Genomic DNA, 21841 nt, shown 5'->3' with positions numbered 1-21841 from the left:
ATGAGTGGGAGAGTTGGTTAAGCATTTGTCTCTTGGTTTTGGCTCTGGTCTGATCTCCGGTTTGTGAGATCGAGCCCCGCTTTGGGCTCTGCACTCAGCTTGGAGTCTGTTTGGGTTTCTCTCTCTCCGTCTGCCCATTCCCTCCCCCTCACACTCACGCCCCTCCCCAATAAATAAATATATCTTTAAAAACAAAAATTCCCTCCCTTGCCACAGACTATAGAAACACCCTGGAAAGAGACAGCACACACAGGTCAGGTGGGTTCAAGAGAGAAAGCACCAGAACCAATTGCTGTTCTTACAGTGAAAGACTAGCAAGTCGATCCTTTCCAGGGCCTGTGACGGGGAGCCTGAAGGGAGAAGCAGACGGTCTGAAAGCAGTGGGTTAGGGCCCTGAGTGGAGGGAGGAAGAAGATGCCCCCTTCTGCGAGCAGCACCTGCTCGTCCTGGCCTCATTTACAATCTGGGCAAGCCCTCTTGTGAGGGCAGCTTCCAGTGGGAATGTCTTCTCCTTCAGGAAGGACCCCATAGCCACCCACAGACAAGATCCCCAACCAGACCGTCAGAGAACACAGTGGGTATTGGCCAGGGGGAGGCATACTGTCTTCGGAAAGGGCCACAGAGTCAATATCTTTGGCTTTGTAGGCCTTATGGTCTCTGTGGCGCTGCTCAAGTACACCAGTGCAGCATGAACGCAGCCCTAGATCATACGTAAATGACTCAGTGTGGCTGTGTTCCAATAAAACTTTATTTATAAACAGAGGTGGCGGGCCAGATTTGGTCTATGAAGTCATAATTTGCCAAGCCCTGGTCTAGCCATTTCACACGTCTTGAGGTAAATAGTACATCATGATCTAGTAAATAGTACATCAGGATCTAGTCAAGCTGTTCATGGCCTCTTCCCCAGCAGCAGACGGGGTAATGCCTGCCTGTCTCTCTGTGACCCTTAGTATCTCAGCCTTGATGGTCTGCCAAAAACTACTGTGAATAAGAACATTCACGTCCCCCAGGTCAAGAAAGTCTTGCACCAACGTCCATCCCACACTCAAACAGAGGCAAGAAACACCATGAGATGTGATGTGAGAAAAATGCACCAGCTTCTTTTTTTTTTTTCTAAATTTATTTTTTATTTTCAGCATAACAGTATTCATTATTTTTGCACCACACCCAGTGCTCCATGCAATCCATGCCCTCTATAATCCCACCACCTGGTACCCCGACCTCCCACCCCCTTCAAACCCCTCAGATTGTTTTTCAGAGTCCACAGTCTCTCATGGTTCACCTCCCCTTCCAATTTCCCTCAACTCCCTTCTCCTCTCTAACTCCCCATGTCCTCCATGCTATTTCTTATGCTCCACACATAAGTGAAACCATTTGGTAATTGACTCTTTCTGTTGACTTATTTCACTCAGCATAATCTCTTCCAGTCCCGTCCATGTTGCTACAAAAGTTGGGTATTCGTCCTTTCTGATGGAGCCATAATACTCCATAGTGTATATTATTTACCCCAAAGATACAGATGTCATGAAAAGAAGGGCCATCTGTACCCCAATGTTTATAGCAGCAATGGCCACGGTCGCCAAACTGTGGAAAGAACCAAGATGCCCTTCAACGGACGAATGGATAATGCACCGGCTTCTTAAAACACAGCTCTAGCTGAAACATACCCTGCCGTTTACAATTCCAAGCAGAAGAACTTTTCCAAATAAAACATCTGCATTCGGGTTAATGGCTCGTTCAGTTTTCGCCAAGAGCAAATGGGAAGAGGGTCTTAACTTTATGTTTATGTAAGGAACAAGCCTCTTGAGCAATTTCTCTTCAGAATAAAAGCACCATCTTTGTCCAGGGCAATTCACTTTTCTACCCCAGAGAGGGAGACGCGTTCTCACATTACTTACCAGATTCCAAAGTCAGTCTGAGGACTCTGTCCACCACCACCACCACCGACACACAACAGACAGGGTCACGAAGTTGTCTGACTGGTGCGGTTACAAGGGACGGACAAGACCCTGGGGCAGAGAGCACTGGCCACAGACTCACCCAGATTTGGGGCTGGAGGAATCACACACCTGAGATGGAGCGAGAGAGGAGGGAAGAGAAGCTTAGGGGAAACAGCAGAGGCTGTTCTGTCCTTAAAGAGAAAACGGGCCCAGAACATTCTAGAATTTGGAAGACATTCACCGAGGCTTGAGGAAGGAACTCAAGGATGGTTCTGGAGAGGTAATTCAGGTTCCGGCAGTGCGGTGAAGGTCAAGTTACAATGTTGGGAAAGGGGGTCCGCGAAGCATTTTAAGCAGAAGGGTGATGTAATCAGATTTGTCTATGGACAGAATAGTGATTACAATTCATGGAGCATTCCACTCTGCACCAGGACCTGTGCTCTGCTTTTTGAACACTACCCTGTTTACCCTTGGGAACGGCCTGGCGTAAAGACAAGGAACACAGGGTCTAGAAGCACCTGTGTCTGAGGCCACGCACCTGCAAGGGAACCCCAGGCTCCTGGTTCTCCCCTAAACTCAGACCTCAGAACTGAACCCATAGGACTTCCGTCTTCAAATCAATAATTAATAAATAAATAGGTCCTCCCTCCCCCGCAAAACACCCAATAGACAACCACTGATATTCTGACAATACTCATTTCATGGCTAATTTCTTCGGACTCAGAATGTATCACTTTTGTGCATTTGCTGAAATGGACCCCATCAAATCATAAAGAGAATTTATTCTGCAAGGAAAAAAGACTAGTATAATTAAGACACATTAGTTAGCTCAGCATGAAACAAAGAAGTCACTCAAAGAATTCACCTTTCCCTAGAAGGGAAAAGAGAAAGAGAAGGTGATCTTTTGTTTTCTCCCCTTTGCCTTTGAGACGTCAGACTCGTTTTTCACATCTTAATTTTTCTGCTGATTTCCGGCTTGTTCTTGGAGGGTGGGAGGTGGGCAGCGTTTTTGCTCAAGTGCCCTGGCCTGGAGTCTGGGAGGGGGGCCAGTGCGAGCCGTAAGACAATGAGGAATGTTCTGCGTTTTTCGGAGCCTTCAACCACAGCATGACAATGGCTCCAGCTGGGCCTCTCCGATTTACTTTCTTCTTCTGAAATGTCACGAACACAGGCCATGATCATCTTTTTAAAAAGTAAGAAGATTTTAAGGCCACTGGAAAGCTGGGGCGGACAGCCGAGTGCAATGCTTGGAAAGACAAGAGGGGAGAGAGGATGGGGTCGGGGGGTGGGGAGCCCCTCTGACCTCACCGGCAGGCCTGGCCCTTCTGTCCTGACGACCAGAGAGCTCAGAGCTTTCACCCAGTGTTTGAGAGCCGCAAGCATGAATTTAGGACAGTAAGTGTGATTTTAACATGAGCTGCGGTATTTTATGCTCTGCATGTGTATTTGGTTTCTGATCTTCTGTGGTGGGGGGGGGGGGGCATGCATGTGCATGCTCTATGGAAAGCCACCTCCAATCTTCTGTGGAATTAGGCAGAAAGGACACATTTTAGCCCAGAAACGCCTGCTGCCTGCTGCAGTACCACTCAGGAGCCCCATTCAGGAAGCAGAAGAGGAACCACGCCCTGGACACTGAGCAAGGGTCCTTGGCCCCCAAGTAGTCCTTCCTCTGAAGATAGCAAGTGTGGGGAAGGCCCCCAGGACAGTGGCTGCCCTCTTCCTCCTAGATAACTCTTCCAAAGCAGCACCCCCCACCCCGCTGACGGCAGCAAGCCCACTTCCCTCAATAGGGGGTCTTAGAGCGTGTGGCCACCTGTGTTTTATAAAGACAGACTCGGTAACATCCCCCTGGGACTTGGACGTTCTTCCCACAGATCAGAGAGCTCTTTTCTCTTCCTGAATCTGGGCAGGACTGTGGCTATGGTGGACGGGATGGTTATGGGACTCCCTAGGCGAGGTCATGAAGATGGCAGGACTTCTGCTCAGCTCATGTTTGGGACACCCACTCTTGGAGCCCGGCCACCACGCTGTGCGGAAGCCCAAGGAGCCACATGCTGAAGCCCACCTGTAGATGCCCTGACCAACAGCCCTTGCTGGCCTCCTCCACAAGACAAGTGATGAGCTTTCAGATAATTCGACCCGCCCGCTATCACATCACCCCAGCCCTCCAGTCTCCCCAGCTGGGGCCCCAGACAACATGGGACAGGAACAGTCCTTCCTGCTATGACTTTCCCACATTCCGGACCCACGGGATCTCTGGCCGTAACACCGGGGGCTTGTTGATGACTCTTTTTGGGGTGGCTTGTGATGCAATAGTAGTGACTAGAACCCAATGGAAGGAGGTGGGGGCACCAGGTTCCTCAGGATTCTGGACTGATACCACTTGATGACTTTTAACAAGTCGTTTAACCTCTGTGGGGCTCAGGGTCCTCATTTGCAAAGGGAAAAACTGTTCAAGGTTATATACACGAAACTTTTTACAGAAAAGCATTTGATAAATAGAAGGAAACCCTACTCAAATAGGAAGAATCATTGTTTTCAAATTTCAGAAATGCCTTTGGTGAGCCAGTGGCAAGGTCAGCAGAAATCCGGTATGGCTGTAGGGGACAATGCCAGATGGGGTCATCAGGACAGGTGTCCCTGTCCCTTCACTTTTAACTGTGACCTAAAAGACAATCATGAGAATCCAGGAAAAAAGTGAGAATATATATGGGAAGCATTTCATTGTGGAGTCGTTTTGTTAGTTAGTCGACCTAACTAGGGTCGTTTTGAACATTGAATGGTATAATGCATTGGTGCTCAGGTTGAAAATAAAAGATTTCTCTTTTATTCCCAAGTTTTCCCGTGCAGCCAGGAGTATACCCACCCCAGGAGGAGACCGGGGATTCTTCTCCAGGCAAATGCACGGGGCTGGCATTTCGTAAGAGTTCAATAAATGTGGACCATTATTTCTGGTGCCATTTGAAGTGGTCTTATTTCTGTGCAAAATATTTCTTTTCGAGGAAATCTCTCTCTTGGGGTTTTTCTGGATCACTTGCTCCCTTTCTTTCTTTCCCTCTCTCTCTCCTTCTCTCTCTCTCTCTCTCACTCTCCTCTGTAACTCTCTGGAGCTTTGAGTTGGTGCAACCCGCCACTGTGAGCCTCTCTCTTCAAACTCAGCACCTGTCTGTAGAGAGTCTTCTCCGAGCTCGGCACATTCCCATGCGCCGGCGCACTGAACTCCGGTGATGAGCTATGTAGTGATGGCTGCTCCCATTTTATTTTTTTATTATTTTTTTTTCTTTTTTTAAGATTTTATTTATTTGTCAGAGAGACAGAGAGAGTACAAGCAGACAGAGAGGCAGGCAGAGGCAAAGGGAGATGCCGGCTCCCCGAGGAGCAAGGAGCCCAATGTGGGACTCGATCCCAGGACTCTGGGATCATGACCTGAGCCGAAGGCAGCCGCTTAACCGACTGAGCCACCCAGGCGTCCCAGCTGCTCCCATTTTAAAGAAGAGAATGGTGAGGCTCGGAGAGACTCGTGGTCTCATCCAGGATTTGCCATCAGAGCGGCAGAGCTTGGATGGAACCTCAGGCTTCTGACTTCCCCGGCTCCTTCCACTCCATTCCAGGATGAGGGCACAGCCCCCTCCCTTGGCTTCTCCCTCCATATTCTATTCTAGAGGCTTGAGATGATGTCATTCTGTTCTGGGTAATTTCACTTACCCCTTCAAACTCAAGTGGGGAAAGTGTCTGCGAGTTGGTTTCATGAAAGCTAGGCTCATTTTGATATAGAACCAAAATATTTTGTGTATAATGTTGACATACTGTTATCAGCAAAACCTCGTTTTTTCATTATTATTATTATTATTATTATTATTATTATTATTATAGGGACCATCTGTGTACTCAGGCCCAGCACAGAGGCAGAAATTCAAAACCAGTGTTTCATTTCCTACATTACACTCTTCCCCAAAAAAGAAAGGGACAGTGGGTACAGCAGCAGCGTTCGTGTCCTGCATGACTGAGCCGGGCATCCCAGAAAACCAGATGTTACTACATCTGTATGTTGTTGCTGTTGTTGTTGTTTTTATCTTCCTGGAAAGAGAAAGAACGAGCTCTTGGAATTCAAATTCCCATTGACTCTGAAGTGATGAGCATATTTAAAGGCAGTGTGAGGCTGTGACATTTCCCATCGCTGCACTCACGTCCGAGGATAGATCCAGAATCACGCATGATCACGGTGTACGGGATACCCATTCATCCCCAACCACGTGCTGGGGCACGGACGCCCCTGCAAGGAGCAGATTCAGGGAAGGGGCGAGGCGCGATACGGGGGCATCCACCCTCAGCCGCCTGCCTCTAGACGACTGCAAAAGTGCTAAAAGCCTGGGAACCCAGGGACACAGCCGCAGCAGGAAGGAGAGCCCAGGACCAGTGCCATGTGGGGACACAGCAGCAGGAGCGTGATGTCTGGGATGGGCACGTGCAGGCTCCTGCAGGCGACGTCAGCAGCACTTACCTGCCCCTGCCCCGGAGGGACGATGGGCTGAAGAGCTGGAGAGGCTCACACGGCCAGGCTGACCGGCAGACATCGGAGGGACGCTCTGCTGGCCACCTGCCCGTCGGAGAGACGTCTGCCCGTTCTGCTGACTGGCATCCGTGCTCCGTCGAGAACTCTGAACACAGGTTCTGTCCTGCGGCTCTGACCCCATTGTCTGGGGGCTGGTCCCAGGACTGGCGGCTGAGAACGCTTCCTGTCCCTCTGCTGTCCAGCTCTGTCCCTCGGTGTCTGCAGAGGATGGGGCAGAAGAGGCGTGAGAAACACGCCTGGGGTGGGAGCAAGAAAACCCCATTTTCCAGAGCTCTCGAGAGCAAGAGCGTCTTTGCTTAACATTTTTGAGCCTACCTCTGGCACTCAGAGGAAAAAGAGAATGTTGCAACTTTAGAAAGATCATTTTTCCGTTTTTTCCAATCAGTTTGATGACTAGAGGCCGAGAAAAGGATACCCAGAAATTCATCCCACCTTCCCTCAAAAAAGGAATTTGGGGGCACAAGTTCCGGGGAGGAAACCAGCTGATGGATCGCGGCTCTCTCCACGGCTTCATCGGCATGCGGAACTGTGCCCGTGAGGGTTCTCTGCCTTCAGAGCGTGTCTTGTCACCCCAGATAGGTTGGAAGCTTCCGGAAGCCCGCTGTGGTCTACTTCTTTGTGCCCTCGCCGACAGGGCTTGGCCATCTGCTTGGCACCCTTCTGGAATTCCTCATTTTAGGCGACAGCAGCCCTGTGAAGTCAGTTACATAAGAGCCTCATTTTACAAATGGGAACTCTGAGCTCGGGGAGCGGCGGTCATGCAGACCAGTGCTTGTGCGTCTCGGGACCCAGCCCAGACCTGTGCCCAGACTGTGCACTGCGTTCGGATCGCAGGGCCAGGAGCACACGAGGCTGATTAATGGGGTGACATTTTCATGCCAAGGCCCTCATCGTATCATGGGCGAGTCGCCTGGACTTTGGGAGGAGGATGAAAGTCAGGAGAAGCCCAAACTCGTGAAGAACGGGAGTAAGGCTGGGTGCTGAGTCATGAGCTCCTCGCTGCCCCTGGGGGCCACGAGGATGGCCTCTGCTCCTCTGCGGCCCTTCAGAGGTTGGCCAGGACTGCATCTACCCCTCCAGCCACCCTCGGTCAGACTGTTGTCTCTTTCACAGCCTGGTCCCAGAGTGCCCACAGTTACCCTCCTGCACACGGACACCTGCAATGTCCCCAAATGCACTCTGCAATCCAGGAAGCACGGCTTTGTCCCAGGAGGGCCCCTCTGCCCCAGGGGCCCTGATAAAACTCCCTGAGCCACATGCACCAAGGAAGTTTCCAGAACTTCTCCCAGGAAAGTAAGCCTATCACAGGCCAATACCCCTAGGCAGTCTCCCAATCTCCTTAAAGAAAATGTAAGATTTGTTTACTAAAGGAATGACTTCTACCTTTGACTTGTTTTTATTACTGACTTGAACAGGATTCCACTCATAAACCCTGGGTTGAGCAGTGCTCTGCGTGGGCCACAATGCAGGTGCTGCAGGCAGACAAGCCTGGCCCTCGAGAGCCCCCCGCGTCGCAGAGGATCACCGGGCAGGCATGCTGTCAGCTACTTTGCGCACAACACACCGTACGGGGCCCAAGGCTGCGGCTTCACTCATTGCATATTCATTGTCTGATAAAGGCGGTGGAACAGGAGAAAGTAGGGGACGTTGCTGTCAGCGGCTCTGAGTTCAAATCCAGATTTTGCCAACTCAGAACCAGTCCCATTTTATGACCCAGGAGGTCATGGTGGTTTGCGGGATTTGTTCTTAGCATGAGACTTTTGAAGTGATGCCAGCAAGAGTGTTCACAGAAAGCAATCCAGTTTACGAAGGGCTCGTGGTAATAATTGACAATGGCCGGACGTGCCTTCCTTTATAGAAGATTGTATCTCAGAAGCTTCTAGAAACAACTACGGTTTCCATGGAGCTGTGAGTGAAGTCCATCCCCTGTACTAAAACAGCCGGCTAATGAAGAAGGCTATCCCACAAGCAGATTTTTAACTTGGGTAAATTAAAAGAAAAAAAAAAATGGTCTCGGGAACCTAATCTTACCATTATGGTGGCAAAGAATGAATGGCGTGTGTGGCTGGTGGCAAGTCCAGGAAGTCACAGCTAAGTACTCGGCTGGTGTTTTCACCACTAATTCTATGGTTTTGCCAGATTTCCGATCAGTGTAGATTTTGAGTCTGCTTCTGACCCTATTTGCCTACAAGCCTTGTGATTTTTATGATGTAACTTTGAAGACCCCATGAATTCTGAGAGTTTCACATAGAATGTCACAGCAAAAATACAAGTGTGAGTGTGGGTGTTCGTGGGTATGCACCTGTACCTAGCGTATAGGAGGTGATCTAGAAGGGGCAGCTTGTGTTACGAATTAATCTCCGCACCACATGCGGCATTCCAGTTGAGGCAGGATACTGGAAGGAGACAGGCCAGCTGGAGCCGCTGGTCTCACTGTTGGGAGAGGCACAGCTGGAGTCTAGTCACAGCAGCTGTACCAACCGTCGACCACCTGTCAGCCCCCCTCCCTGTCCCTGCTGAGAGAGGACATGTGACTATACTCTAAGCCCATGCTCCTCAAAATGGGGCCCTGACCAGCAGTACCAGCGGCACCCGGCAATTTTTAGAAATGGCAATTCCTGGGCGCCTGGATGGCTCAATGGGTTAAGCCTCTGCCTTCAGCTCAGGTCATGATCTCAGGGTCCTGGGATCGAGTCCCGCATCGGGCTCTCTTCTCAGCAGGGAGCCTGCTTCCCCCCTCTCTCTCTGCCTGCCTCTCTGCCTACTTGTGATCTCTGTCTGTTCAATGACTAAATAAAATCTTAAAAAGAAAGAAAGAGAGAAAGAAAAGAAATGGCAATTCTCAGTGTTGACTTGCTAAATTGGCAATTCTGGGGCTAGGACCTTCTGACTTTGAAGTAGCCCCCACGGGGTTCTGACGCACCCTTCAGTTTGAGAACGGCTGATCTCTACACAAAGCAACCCCTTCCTTTGAGAGTCGCCAAGTCTCGTTCACTTGTTCATGACCTATTCACTCAGCACGTTTTTATCCAGCATCTATAATGAACTAGATACTATCGTAACCACTAGGAATGAATTAAACACAGAAACTAACCCATCTTGGGGGGATTGAGAGGAAGCAGTGGTTCCGAGCCAAACTCAGGAACCAGACTGCCCGGTCTGCATCTCACTAGCTGTGGGAACTGAGCGAGGGACTTGGCATGATCACGGTGCAATTTCAAAGATTTGGTGCAGATTAAATGTGTGTAAAGCCCAGCCTAGAACACAATGAACCAAGAGGTCAAGCTAAGTTAAATCAGGTCGCAGAACAAGACGGGACACACATCTCCGCTAAGACCTGGGAGAAAGCAGAAAAAAGGATCCAGGAGATCTTCGTCGTGACATTCAGCAGAAGTCCGGCTCCTGATCCAGGTAACGTAAGAGAAGGAAGTACGAACGCTGCATCTCCGGTCCAAAGCGGACAGGTGGGAGCGAGCGCTCGGGGGCCTGGGAAGCGGCGGTGGGGGTGAGAGTTCACTGGGAGCGAGGACCTGGCCTCTCGGTGGGAACGCATCACTGGGAGAAGGTGCCAGAACCCAAACCATGAGCCAGAGCCCAGGGCGTGGCGAGAACCCAGGGCAAGGAGGCAAGGGGAAGTCAGGCACAGAGTTCAGAACCCTGTGGCCCGCAGGGAGGGGCTGGCTCTGCAGGCAGCCCCGTGGTGTTGGAAGCCCACCGGATGGGGGAGCACAGGAACACTGTGCCCAGGGTCACCATGGGGCTGTGCAACCAAGGCTGCGGGCCAGCTGTGGAGGGGACACGGCTCAGTGCCCCCTCCTGAACTGTAGTCCAGCTGCCTGTCCAGTCCAGCCAGTGCTGCTCCTCTGAGCCAGAGGACCTGTCTGTCCCTCTAGTCCTGGCTACCAAGGTTGTCAGTACTGTCCCCCGTGGCTGTGTGCATTCAGGAACTAGCTTTGAGCATCTGAAGACCAGGACTCTGATGAGGCCCCTGGGTGGCTCAGTCGGTTCAGCGTCCGACTCTTGATCTCAGCTCAGGTCTTGATCTCAGGGTCGTGAGTTCAAGACCCACACTGGGCTTCATGCTGGGCACAGAGCCTACTTAAAAAATAAAATAAAATAATGACCAGCACTCTGAGTATAAAGAAACCAGCTACCCTGTGTCACCCTGGAGGTCAGAATGGACAGAATGGAAGTCCCTGGGTGGCAGGTTTGCACTCATAAAAGGAGGACATGTCCCTGAATGGAGGCTTTGCACCTGCCCTCAGCACAGATACCGTCCTGGGGCTGACTGTGCTGTGTTCCAGAAACCCTCCTGGAGACAGAAGGAAGTCTGGAAGGTGAAGAAGCTTCTCCACCCGGAACACATCAACGATCTCTACTCCCTTTCTGCTCAATGAAGGCAGCTCTGAGCCCCGCCTCTACCCATCATATCCTGTTTCTGTCACCCCAAAAACACACGGCGGTCACTGGGATGTTGAGAGACATAATTATCCCATCAATTTGTCAGTGAATTAGGAGCCAGCAATCCATTTCCTGGGCCTCCTGTTGAGTTTGAATAGAGGACAGCAGGCTCAGGCCAGGAGAAATTTGGCAGATCTTACGTGGGGCCTGAAGCTAGGCTCAACACCAACTTGGAGAGACTGAGAAAGGCAGAGGGGAATGTGTGTGCCTCCGCTCCTAGCGCTGAGCGCGGGAGGAACAGCGAGTCCCCTCAAACCCGCTCGCTGGGGCCCTGGGAGCCAGACTGAGCGGGGGAGACGAACATGAGACAGCCAGAAAGCAACGAAACTTCCCTGTGCACCCTCGTTCATGAGAGTAACCAGAGACCATAGACCAGGGACTCAGGGGGGACAGACAGCCTCAGGAGCGGACAGTCAGGGGTCCCTGTATAGTAGAGGACAGACAGCTGCCAGGGACCGCCACGGTCCCTGCATCCAAACAGGCTGGGGGAAGGTGAGGGGCAGGACCCTAAGCCCAGTCTGGGGGGGTCCCAGACAAGCTCCCAGGAGAAGGCAAAACCTCATCTGTTCTGGAGAACGAGACAGAGACAAAGAGGAAGACGTTCCAGGTCTGGAGAGGCACTCGGGGGAGTGTGGGCTGGGCCGCACGGGCTGCGGGTGGTTCGCAGGACATGGGGCCTCACCCGGTCCTGGGAAGCTGGACAGGATCAGTCTGGGAGGTGACACTACGGCACCAGCGGAAGGACGCCCCCGCACCAAGTTCCTGGCTGGAGAGCCCAGCCAAGGCCCGCGGGCCTGTGGGAGGACAGAGGCGGGGGCCTCCTGCATACCCAGCTCCAGCCTCGACGGGACAGAAGGGCGACTGAAAGGCTGACCTCATCCCAACTGGCAAGAAAGACACAGAAAGGAAGGAATGAAGATTCCCAGAGCCTAGAGAGATGGTGTTTCCTTATCGACGTTCACAGCAACCAGACAAAATGACTAGGGAACAACCCTCCGCTGCTAATTTTCTGATTTTAGGACATAAATCCATCTCAGATCCCAATCTCTGTGGCCCATCAGGGCAGTTTACTGAGTCTGGTGATGAGCCTCGTGCCGGGATGTTTGCCTGGAGGGTCCCTGGTAAACAAGTGACATCTAGCCTGCCCCAAACCTCACCTACTCCAGGAAGGCACAACCAAACCGCTTGTGCCTTCAGGGCAGACTGTAAGGTTAGACCCGCAAATTTCAATCATAAGTTTCCAAGAGGACTCATCAGGTCCTGCTGCAGGCGGGCAGGGGCCCGGCTTTCTCTGAGCAAAGCCCTGAACTCACTGCACACAGCTTCGGGCAGGACTTGCCATAATTGTGCAGAAGACGAAGAGGGAGTTCACCCTCCTTCCTTCCTTCCTTCACCCAAGGGGTGACGCTGGCAGGGGGAAAGAGCAGGAGCTCACAGGGCAAGCGTGGGGTACGCGGGAAAGAAGAAGAAGAATCAGAGACGGCTGGGTTCAAAGTCCAGCTCTCCAGCTTGTAAGCTCCTCACCTGGGGCAAGTCAGGTGACCTCTTGGCGCCTCTGTTTCCTCTTCGATCCGCTTTCACAGAACATCCAAACTCTTATCAGAAGATAAAAGCTTGGGGCGCTTGGGTGGCTCAGTCCGTGAAGCATCCGACTCTTGATCTCAGCTCAGGTCTTAATCTCAAGGTCGTTGAGTTCAAGCCCTATGACGGGCTCCCTGCTGGGTGTGGAGCCTACTTAAAACATTTTTTTTTTTTAAAGAATAATAAAAATAAAAGCTTTGTATTACAGCAAGAAGAGAGTGTCCAAATCTGTACCATTCCCAGGATTCTAGAGCAGGACGGGCTCGTGCAGAACTTCATGGAACGAAGGCACTGGGTCGGCTGGAAGGCTGTGAGCTGCATTCATAGGCCAGGGGACGTTCTTGACCAAAGACCCAGGCCGGAGAGGAGTCAGCACCACAGCGCCCGAGGCCCTGCAAAGAGAAGCAAAGCCCTCTTTGCTTTGGGCAGCAGGGGGCGGGGAGGGGGGGGGACCCAGGCAGAGCACGGGCTGCAGAGGACACAGCTGACCAGAGTCTTGCTAGGAGAGTCTGAGTGAGGAGATGCCCCCCTATCTCCCCCCCCCCGCCCCCTGCCAAGTGAGTGTGTCACACACCACAGCAAGAGCGTGAGGCCGGCCCGCCTGCTCTTGCGGGGCTGCGCCAGACCAAAGGTTTCGACAGGCCTCTTCCCAAGCAGCCTGGCGTGAGGGGCTGCTCCTTACCAGTCCTCTAACCAACGGTCCTGGTCGTTACATTTTGTTAGAAAAGAAAATTCAACCGAGTAACTCCGATGACCTGATTGGCTTTATTAAGTGAGTCACAAAGCAGACGGCCTTCCCTCTCACAAGTACGAATCCAAGGTTTTTATACGAAGGAAGGTAGGGCAAGAAGTTATCAGCAAAAGAAAAGAAAGACTGATCCAGGCCAAGTCCCCTTCCCTTAAGGAGGAGGGAAGCGGGTCTCACTGGGGAGTCACCTCACCTTCCTTTGAGGCCGGGAGAGCCCATGTGACAGATTACCTCACTGGCGCCAACCAGAAAATTCCAGATGGATTGGCTTGGAATTCCAGGCCTGGAGAGGAAGACACCGCAATGAAGTCTTGCTTCGCTGTCCTGGAAGCAAGCGACTCCACGTTGGGCCTGTAGCTTTCTTCCAAAAATCTGCAGCAAGAAGAGCATTTCCTCTGGAGGTGGGCAGGTGGGCCACCGAGGGGACTCCCTCCAGCGCCTCCCTTCACCTCCAGCTCCGCCCCCCTGAACCGTCTTTATGGCAGCAAAGGCCCAGAGAACGGGGGTGCGGTTGAGATCCACAGCCGGTGGGGAGAGAGAATGTGAAATGCACTTAAAGCAGTTTCTAGCACACACACATGTTATGGACAAGACCATGAGGAGCCTGTTGGGGTTTTCAGAGCCACTTTGGGCAAAAAATATGGAGAATGATGTCCAAAGGCGAGGGCAGACAGAAATTCAGATGTTTCAGCCCAGTTAGCTCAATGTCCATTCTTGGCAGGAATTTGTCAACGGGGATCCGCCGGATGCAAGAGTCTGTTCGGTGACACCGTTGCCCATCCCACCTCAGAACTGTGCTATGGGCACAGTTAAGCTTATTTCACCCAAACACTTGATAAGCAAGATGAGGAAGGAGGAGCTGCGCAGTGTGCTTGCCGGTAGTCATTCGCCACGTGGAGCCATCCCTCTCGAAGCCAATTTGTAGGAGAGCAAACCCACTTTAGTCGCTCTCACAGGGAGAGCCACGAGTGGGTTTTACATGGCAGCAGCTTTTGCCTCAACAGTCCAACAGAGCTGTTCAACAGCACACTGATATCCTTCGAGAGTGAGTTCCCCGTCACAAGGAGTAGTCAACTCACACGTTAACATCTGTTAGAATTGCTCGAGACGTGAGCATAGTGTTGGGGGTGTAGAGTGACAAGACCCAAACTCAAGGATCTACTTGGCTCAGTACCACCTGTGTGACCTTGGAAAACTGGCCTGAACTCGTCTAATTCTTGGCCAACTTCTATGTCAAATGAAGGTAATTTTTTTTATAGAGAGGTTGCGAGGTGCAGGAGGTTGTAAGTCATAAATTAAACGAGATCATGTCCATAAAAGCATTTTATAAACTAAAAAATGCTGTACTAATGTGTGTTATCATTAAGATTTTAGGAGCTCGGAAATAAAGGACTCTTGAGGCTAGTAGCATTTTGTACAGATGGCAGCATTTGATGCTGGCACTCCCAAACCCGGCTAGAAATAAAGCGCCGTGAAGCATGTCCCGCCAGCCCGGCACGCCGCGCACCGATGATTACTCGCATTCCTCGTTCGGTTGTAATGGTTATTTTAAAGCATCAGGGCTGGGCGGGGCTATCAGCTTGCAAGTTGGCATATTTTTATTTTGACCTATTCCAAGTTTGAAAAATGATATATTGGATGCTCTCTAGGTCCAGACACAGTCCCTGAAATTCCCCCACCTAATTAAAGACGTTGACAGATGGAAATGAGTTTCATGACATTGGATCCCCAGCTCAGTGCTGGGCTTGGAGCAAGGTTGTCGGGCTGTTCCTGGGATTTCGGTGGGGAGAAGGACGCCGAGCTTTCCTCTTTCTTCGTCACTGGGGCTGCACAACTGGCCAGGGTCTGCTTCTCGGCTATGCCTTTCGGCAACCTGCCTTCATTCCCGTAGAGAGCACCAGCTGGAAAAGCCGGTTTCTGGCATCTGGAGGCGTGAATTCATTATTGTGCACTTTCTCTTTTCTGGTGTGAGTCAGTTCTGTGAGAATTTGTTGAGCAACTACTCTGTCAGGGTCTCTTGGGAATAAGACTTGAGCCCAGCCCTGTCCCAACACAGCACGCTCCAGCCCTAAAAGCCACCACCAGCCCATCACTGCTGTCCATTCCTTCCGGTTCTAGCACTTCGCCCGGGGACACCGTGCGGGAATCAGGCCTGAGGACACAGGTGAATTTTCCCCCAGTGACCCAGTCTGTTGCTCCCTCAAGCCTTAGGGATCCCCACCAAAAAAGGACAGCCCAATCGAGCAACTCCTAAGGACGCTTCCAGTGCTCCAAGATATTGCAGATCTGTTGCTGAAGAATTAATTCCTAAAATATCATCATACTATATGGCAAAGAAGCTCCATTTGGGGTTCTGTCCCTTAACTCGCTGAACATCCTTGGGCAAGCACTTGATCCCCCAATTTTCTACTGGAAAATCTTTGCCTCCTAGAATCAATCTAAGTTCTAGAGAAAAATACATATGCCGGGCCCGTAAAAGCCTGACTTGCGCCTAGTAGGGGCTCAATACCCATTTGTTACCTCCTTCTCCCTACATCTCTACTAAGAGATGGACAACATCTCTCTCTCTTTTTTAAGAACGTAAAGACTCCTTTATCTGGAGGACTGACAGGTGATTTACAGGAACGAGGGGAGCTGGACACAAGGTGGCAGAGTGGGAGATGCCGCGGTTCCGGGTGCCTCCGCCTGGTGGGGGAGATGCCAAGGCCACCATCCCTTGCCTCGGAGGGTCCCTCCGGCCCCATACTCCATGTGAGTCCCCGGGGAGCCATTTCCAGTGGCTGCGAGGGAAACCAGACGCCCCTCTTCTGAGCCCCGGGAGCAGGGGGTGCCCTGCCCGGGCTCCTGACAGTCCGGCCACCCACTCCCAAGCCGGGCTGGTTCCGGACGTGGCATTTCATGGCGCGACATTCACAAGGCTCGGCAGCTCCGACGCAGTAACTCTTCCTCCGTCTTCCCGCCGAAGCCATTGCATAAAACTGACTGTTGGAAAAGTTTTAGCGCCGTTCTCTGCTCCTTTCCCACCGCGCAAGCATTCCTCCAGATCCCGGCGCGGTTGCCCAGATGGTCTGTGAGAAGAAAAGCAACAGCAACTCCTCACCGGGCGCGTCTTGGTGCCAAGACACACAGAAGGTTTATGTTTCACAATGGAAAGGTAAGCATCTCGAACGAGGCAGAACCCAGGGTAATAAAAGCTCCTTTTATCCCATATTCTCTTTCACAGTGGTGGGTTTTATTCGGAATTTCACTAGACGCTTGACGAGCATAAAAAGCAAGCATTTCCTGCCTAAAAAATTGTTGCCTTCTGAGTTCTTTTTGTTCCCTTGAACCGAGCCAGCCTAGGTGAGAGAAGGCTGCTTCCCACGCTGCTGGTGGTGGTGGTGGGGGGGGGGGGGGGGGGTTGCAGGGCTGCCAGGAAAGACAGCGCTGTTTGAGTAGGGCCCAGACGTCCCCAGGAGGTGGGGGGGGGGGACTTCTCCCCCAGGCAGGTGGCGGGCCCCCAGGCACAGGGTGTGAGTTGGTTTTGCAAAGCTTGTTTCTGTTTTTCTCTGGGCGTCTGCGGTCAAAGCCAGGTGGCCCAGAAGTGCATAGACCACTGCAGCCGTCTTTCTCCACATGGGCTCCGCACTGAGCACAAACTCTCCGGGCATCCCTGGGGCTCCCAGGTCTTCAGTCGGCCCCTTGTATCTCCCTCAGAAAAGTTCTTACTCAGCGTCTCTTCACTTTTCTGGATTTTTGAGAATCCAGAAAAAGCCATGGGCATCCTTCCTCCTCTCTCCCACACATGTGTGCCCACACACTGTACAATGTACGTGATTTCAGGGATTCCCGGGGTCCCCCTGAAGCCCCTCCATGCCACCCACGGGGCAGTGGATCTCCCGGTTAAGAGCTTTGCTCTGATTTGTGCCCTACCTGCGCTCATCTCCATGTCTCCCACCACCATTAACCCAAGACCAGAGGGATAACGGGAGATGGGTTCCAAGTCCAGGTTAGCAGGGACACGAGGTCCCACCTGATGACCTGCTTCACCCAGCGCTGAGAACGATACTGCCTCCGAGCAGAGGGTTGAGCAATGGTGCGGCTTCAACAGAAGCTTCTTCCTTGACCCTGGGAAGCAGACAAGGCCTCACCCACAGATCCAGGGGCCGCACCCCCTGGCTCCAAGCATCTTCCCAGCATGCCCCCTGCCCATGGACCTCTGCTTGCCGAACTGCCTTGTCACCACCCAGAGTGCCCCTCATCATAGTCTTAATATACCGACCAGGCACCCAGTTGAGCAGACCATGAAACGGAGGTGTTTTTTCCATCGGAAGCGAAACATCTAAGTATTCCTCAGAAAGCTTCATGAAGCCCATTTTGTGACGCTAGAGATGACAGCTGGTCTGCAGGCGCCACTTGCAGAAGCCACGCCGGTCATGAGAAGGGCAGGAGGGGCGGGGCCGAGGACTGGATGGGAAACAGCAGGGATCGGGGCAGAACTCAGCAGTTTCCTCCCCACCTTTGGGGCTTACGCGCAGGGTGACCCTGTCCTCACCTCCGTTTTCTGATCGCGAAGTGAGGATAACTGGATTTACCTTGCCCTGCTGTTTTGCCAGCCCCAGGCTGGGAGTGGTCCTGGGACCTGCACAGGATGACAGGAGGGGCGGGAGTAACGCTGCACCCCAGGCAGTCGGACCCGCACCCACAAACGGCCAAGAGACCCCGGGGACCTTGCTGCTCCCCACCTTTCCCAGGTCATCCTGCAGGTTGATTCCGAGGACCCCGATTTCTGGGGACAGAACATCTCCAAGCTTCTTCCAGGACCAAGAGTGCTGACCTTACCCAGCAATTACCCTCTCCCGGGCAGCTCTCCCGGCCCTGGCAATCGCAGCCCCACAGTTGACAGACAGCAGAAGCTAATAAGCTGGGGGGGCCGGGAAGAGCGCGGCTGCGGATCCCGTTGCCATGGCAACTCCTGCAGGTGTTCCTGCAAGGAACGACAAGGCCAAGGGGTTCGGGTTGCTTTCCTCTCCCTTTCCGAAAGTCTAAAAGTAAGAGAGGTCACCGGGTGACAGGGGCCTCCTCGTGCTCGCAGCAGACACAATGGCCCTCGCCTGGGGTCGCACAGCTAGGAAAGGGCACGGGGAGGACGACTTCTCGGCTTCCCGCATCCGCCTTCCCGCTGCGCCAGGCTGCAAAGCTCCCGGCTTGGGGAAATCGCGTCTCTGCCGTGCGGACCTCCCACCCTCCCTCTCTGGGCCCGCAGATGCCCCTTCCCTGTCGCCGTCCTAAGGAAATTTCAAGTAGGGCCACCACCAGCCCCCAGCCCCTCTCCTGCCTCACCGCTGCTCTGACCCCAGCAGAGACCGTTCCCGGGATCTACCTGCTGGTGGAAGGGGGCACAGAAGCCCCCCCTTCCTCTGGGTGGCCCAGCCATGAAGATGAAGCCCAGCCAGGGCTCCGGGGGCCAGCGAGCCCTGCCGTGTGGAAAAGGAGCAGACGGTTCAGCAGGCAGGGAAACTCACGATGGTTGGTGAAGAGTAAGAGCGACTCTTGTCAGTGTCTGAGCTCCTAGATCCAGTGTTCCCTGAGGTCCGCCGCCTCCCGACCCTTCTGCGGTTGATGATGAGAGTAAAGAATCACTCCCCCGGCCCCACTGCTCTGAGCTGTGCTCCGTTAAGAGCATCCACATTTCTCCCTCCCCCCATGCCCTCTACGGCAGGGGCGACCTCCACTTGGAGCAACGGCTGTCACTGTAACCCATCTGCCAGGAGACCTTCGTCTCCTGCTCTTGGGACCTGAAGACCTTCCCTGCTCCCAGAAGAGGCTCAGAAGGGGCATCAGGCACAAGGAAGGAGGAAACCAGGCTGGGGGATGACTTTCCACATCCCACAAACAATACCGGTGACATGACCACATCACGACCTCTGGAGAAGGAGGAGTTAGATTTAGGCGTAGCGGGTGTACTCACAGCAGGTGACTCAACCTCCCATGCCTCAGTTCCCTCACCTGTAACAACCCCTTCCTCCCAGAGCTGTAGGAACGGGAGATGACGTGTCGAGTTCCAGCAAAGGGGAGCTCTGGCAGGCTGTACGCACTTACTACACTCAACAAGGGATAACCAAGCAGGGGGAGCCTCTCCCCGGACTCCACCCAGGCAAGACCATCCACCTGCTGCAGACGTAGAGGACTAGCAGCTAGATACAGCAGATGGGGCGTAGCAAACACTGACTCTCCACCCCTCATCCTCCAGAACCTCGCTGGGCCCTTGAAAGGGGAGACAAGCACAACGCTGGAGGTGAAGAGGCCGCTCGCAGAGGTGGGGAGGCGCTCTCAGACAGTGGGGGAAATGCCAGAAACTAGAAGGGAAGGACAGATGTCCACGAAGTCACAGACACAACTCTGAAACAACTCCAACAAAGCAATCGCGAGATGTCGGAAATGAATAGGAACGCGAAAGTGATCATCGAAACTTGGAGGACGTGACCTTTCAACCGCCCAAAACACCCTGCCACACTTCAGTTTGCCCAATCAAAGAAGAGGAGGAGGGAGTCCTAACCCACAAAATTAGAAGTGATCAATTGTAGGCAATAAAAAATACAGCCATGAAGAGGAATTCATTTTATAAACTTTATGCTCTGATCTTTAATCTCAAGAAATGGAGGGCTTCTGAGGAAAATACTAATTACTTCCCAACTGAGTCAAGGAGTAGACAGCCTGACCAGACAGATTACCATAAGACAAACCTGAAAATGCCAGAATTAACTCCGTAAAAGATACTAGGTCTAAATGGTTTCGAGTTAGTTCTTTCAAACTTTCAAGATATGGTTAATAATTGTGCAAGGTCAGTGATTTTAAAGCATTAAAAGTACTTCTCGGTTTATTTTTTTTTTTAAGATTTTTTTTTTTTTTAATTTATTTGTCAGCGAGAGAGCACACAGGCAGGCAGAGAGGCAGAGGGAGAAGCAGGCTCCCTGACGTGCAGGGAGCCCTATGTGGGCCTCGATCCCAGGATACGGGGATCATGACCTGAGCCGAAGGCAGCCGCTTAACCAACTGAGCCCCCCAGGCGTCCCAGTACTTCTCAGTTTAAAGAGCTGGATTTAGTTCATCTAAAACCTCAGACCTTTGATACAGAGGGTATGTATGTGCACAAACATTATAAGCCAGTCTCATTCATTATGAAAACTAAAGTAAGACTTTCATCTCAAATACTGTGGTTGCACCCAGGCGTAGAACAAACAAATGATTCACAATCATCCCCTAGATCTTATGGGAGAAAGGCAAAGAATTTTAAAAGAGGCAAGTAAAAGACGCTTTTACATTAGGAGAATTATTAATACAGTTCTTTAATTTGGATCAAAGAAGAAAATTATTAAGATCATTCCATGTTGAAATTGTATATTGTATAAATCCAGTATAACACCATTTCTGATTTGAAAACAAGACCAAAACCCACCTTTCATGTTTTAAAAGGATTTTTCTAGAAGCGGTTCTTTTTTACCGTGATAGAGGTTGACCCTGGGGTCTAGGTTCCCGCCCCGCCCCCTCTCTCCCTCCTCTGCCCCTGCCGCTGGGCATGGGTCTGCAGGTCAGAGGCCACCTTTTCAAGGGAGGCTTTAAGACCCACGTCTGCAACCTGTAGGCTTGTGCTCCTGGGATCCATTCACGGCGGGGACTCCCCCGCTGAGGCTCTGCCCGTGCACCAGTGAGCTCTCCTCCTGGGGTTAATCCGTGATCACCTGGGGTGTACACCAGCCAGAGCCCAGGATGCTTCCCCCCTACAGACATGGGCCACAGACCGACCTTACAGTCTAGAATAGAAGATCGTGAACAAGATGTTAGGACACTGACCGCTTACGGCTCATTCCTCCCTGCCGACCCTCCGGCGGGCTCGCTGGGCTCACCGTCCGCACCAACACACAGCGGGAGAGGGCTCGGCCAGAACAAGGAGGGACGATCTGAAATGTGCTACCTCGTGGAGGAGCCCTGAGGATATCATGCTGAGCGAAGGCCGCCGGTCGCTAAGAGGTAAATCTGTATGAAGCTGCTCCCACGGAGTTCCTAGAATAATCCGGTGTACGAGACAGAAAGGGAATGGTGGCTGTCGGCTGGGGCCAGGGCGAAGGCGACTTATTTCATGGAAACGGAATGTCAGTTTTGCAAAAGGAGAACATTCCGGAGATTGGTTGCACAATAACGTGACTATATTTGACGTTACTGAACTGTACACTTGGAGATGGTTAAGACGGTAAACTTTAGGGTATGTGTTTTGTTTTGTTTTTTTACCAAATCTAGGCACATACACTGCTTCTGCTACTCAGGACATGGGGCTCAGTAGGAGTCTGCGCCTCCCAGAACACTGGGTTCATCTTTGTTCCACCCCCCCCAGCTCTGTGATTTGGGGCTACTGTTTGGGCGTGAGGCTCACCACTCTCTAGAATGGATTTCAGAATGATGATGTCCAGCATCTTTGCTGTGAAGACGTTTGCAGGCACGTTACAGAAAAAACAGTCACCAACACAGACCACCGAGTGAAAGGCTTTGATGACTGTGCTC

General features: G+C 52.2%; 1 long non-coding RNA gene across 3 annotated transcripts; it reads right to left on the bottom strand.

Moving 5' to 3' along the window:
- Positions 1 to 898: 898 nt before the first annotated feature.
- On the bottom strand, positions 899 to 21666 carry LOC131807355 (uncharacterized). 3 transcript variants are annotated; one of them, XR_009344415.1, is made up of 4 exons: positions 21137 to 21666; positions 12499 to 12947; positions 1899 to 7204; positions 899 to 1584 (listed from the first exon to the last, which is right to left on the bottom strand). It is a non-coding gene; the product is annotated as an uncharacterized LOC131807355 (long non-coding RNA). The 3 variants fall into 3 exon arrangements; XR_009344416.1 differs by having other exon boundaries at positions 899 to 6017; positions 6442 to 7204; positions 21137 to 21660; XR_009344414.1 differs by having other exon boundaries at positions 899 to 7204.
- Between the last annotated feature and the right edge of the window lie 175 nt (positions 21667 to 21841).

Source organism: Mustela lutreola, chromosome 9 (assembly GCF_030435805.1).
Source record: "Mustela lutreola isolate mMusLut2 chromosome 9, mMusLut2.pri, whole genome shotgun sequence".
Classification (NCBI taxonomy): Eukaryota; Metazoa; Chordata; class Mammalia; order Carnivora; family Mustelidae; genus Mustela; species Mustela lutreola.
The sequence above is the reverse complement of the archived record's forward strand: the minus strand, read 5'-3'. Positions and strand labels throughout refer to the sequence as shown.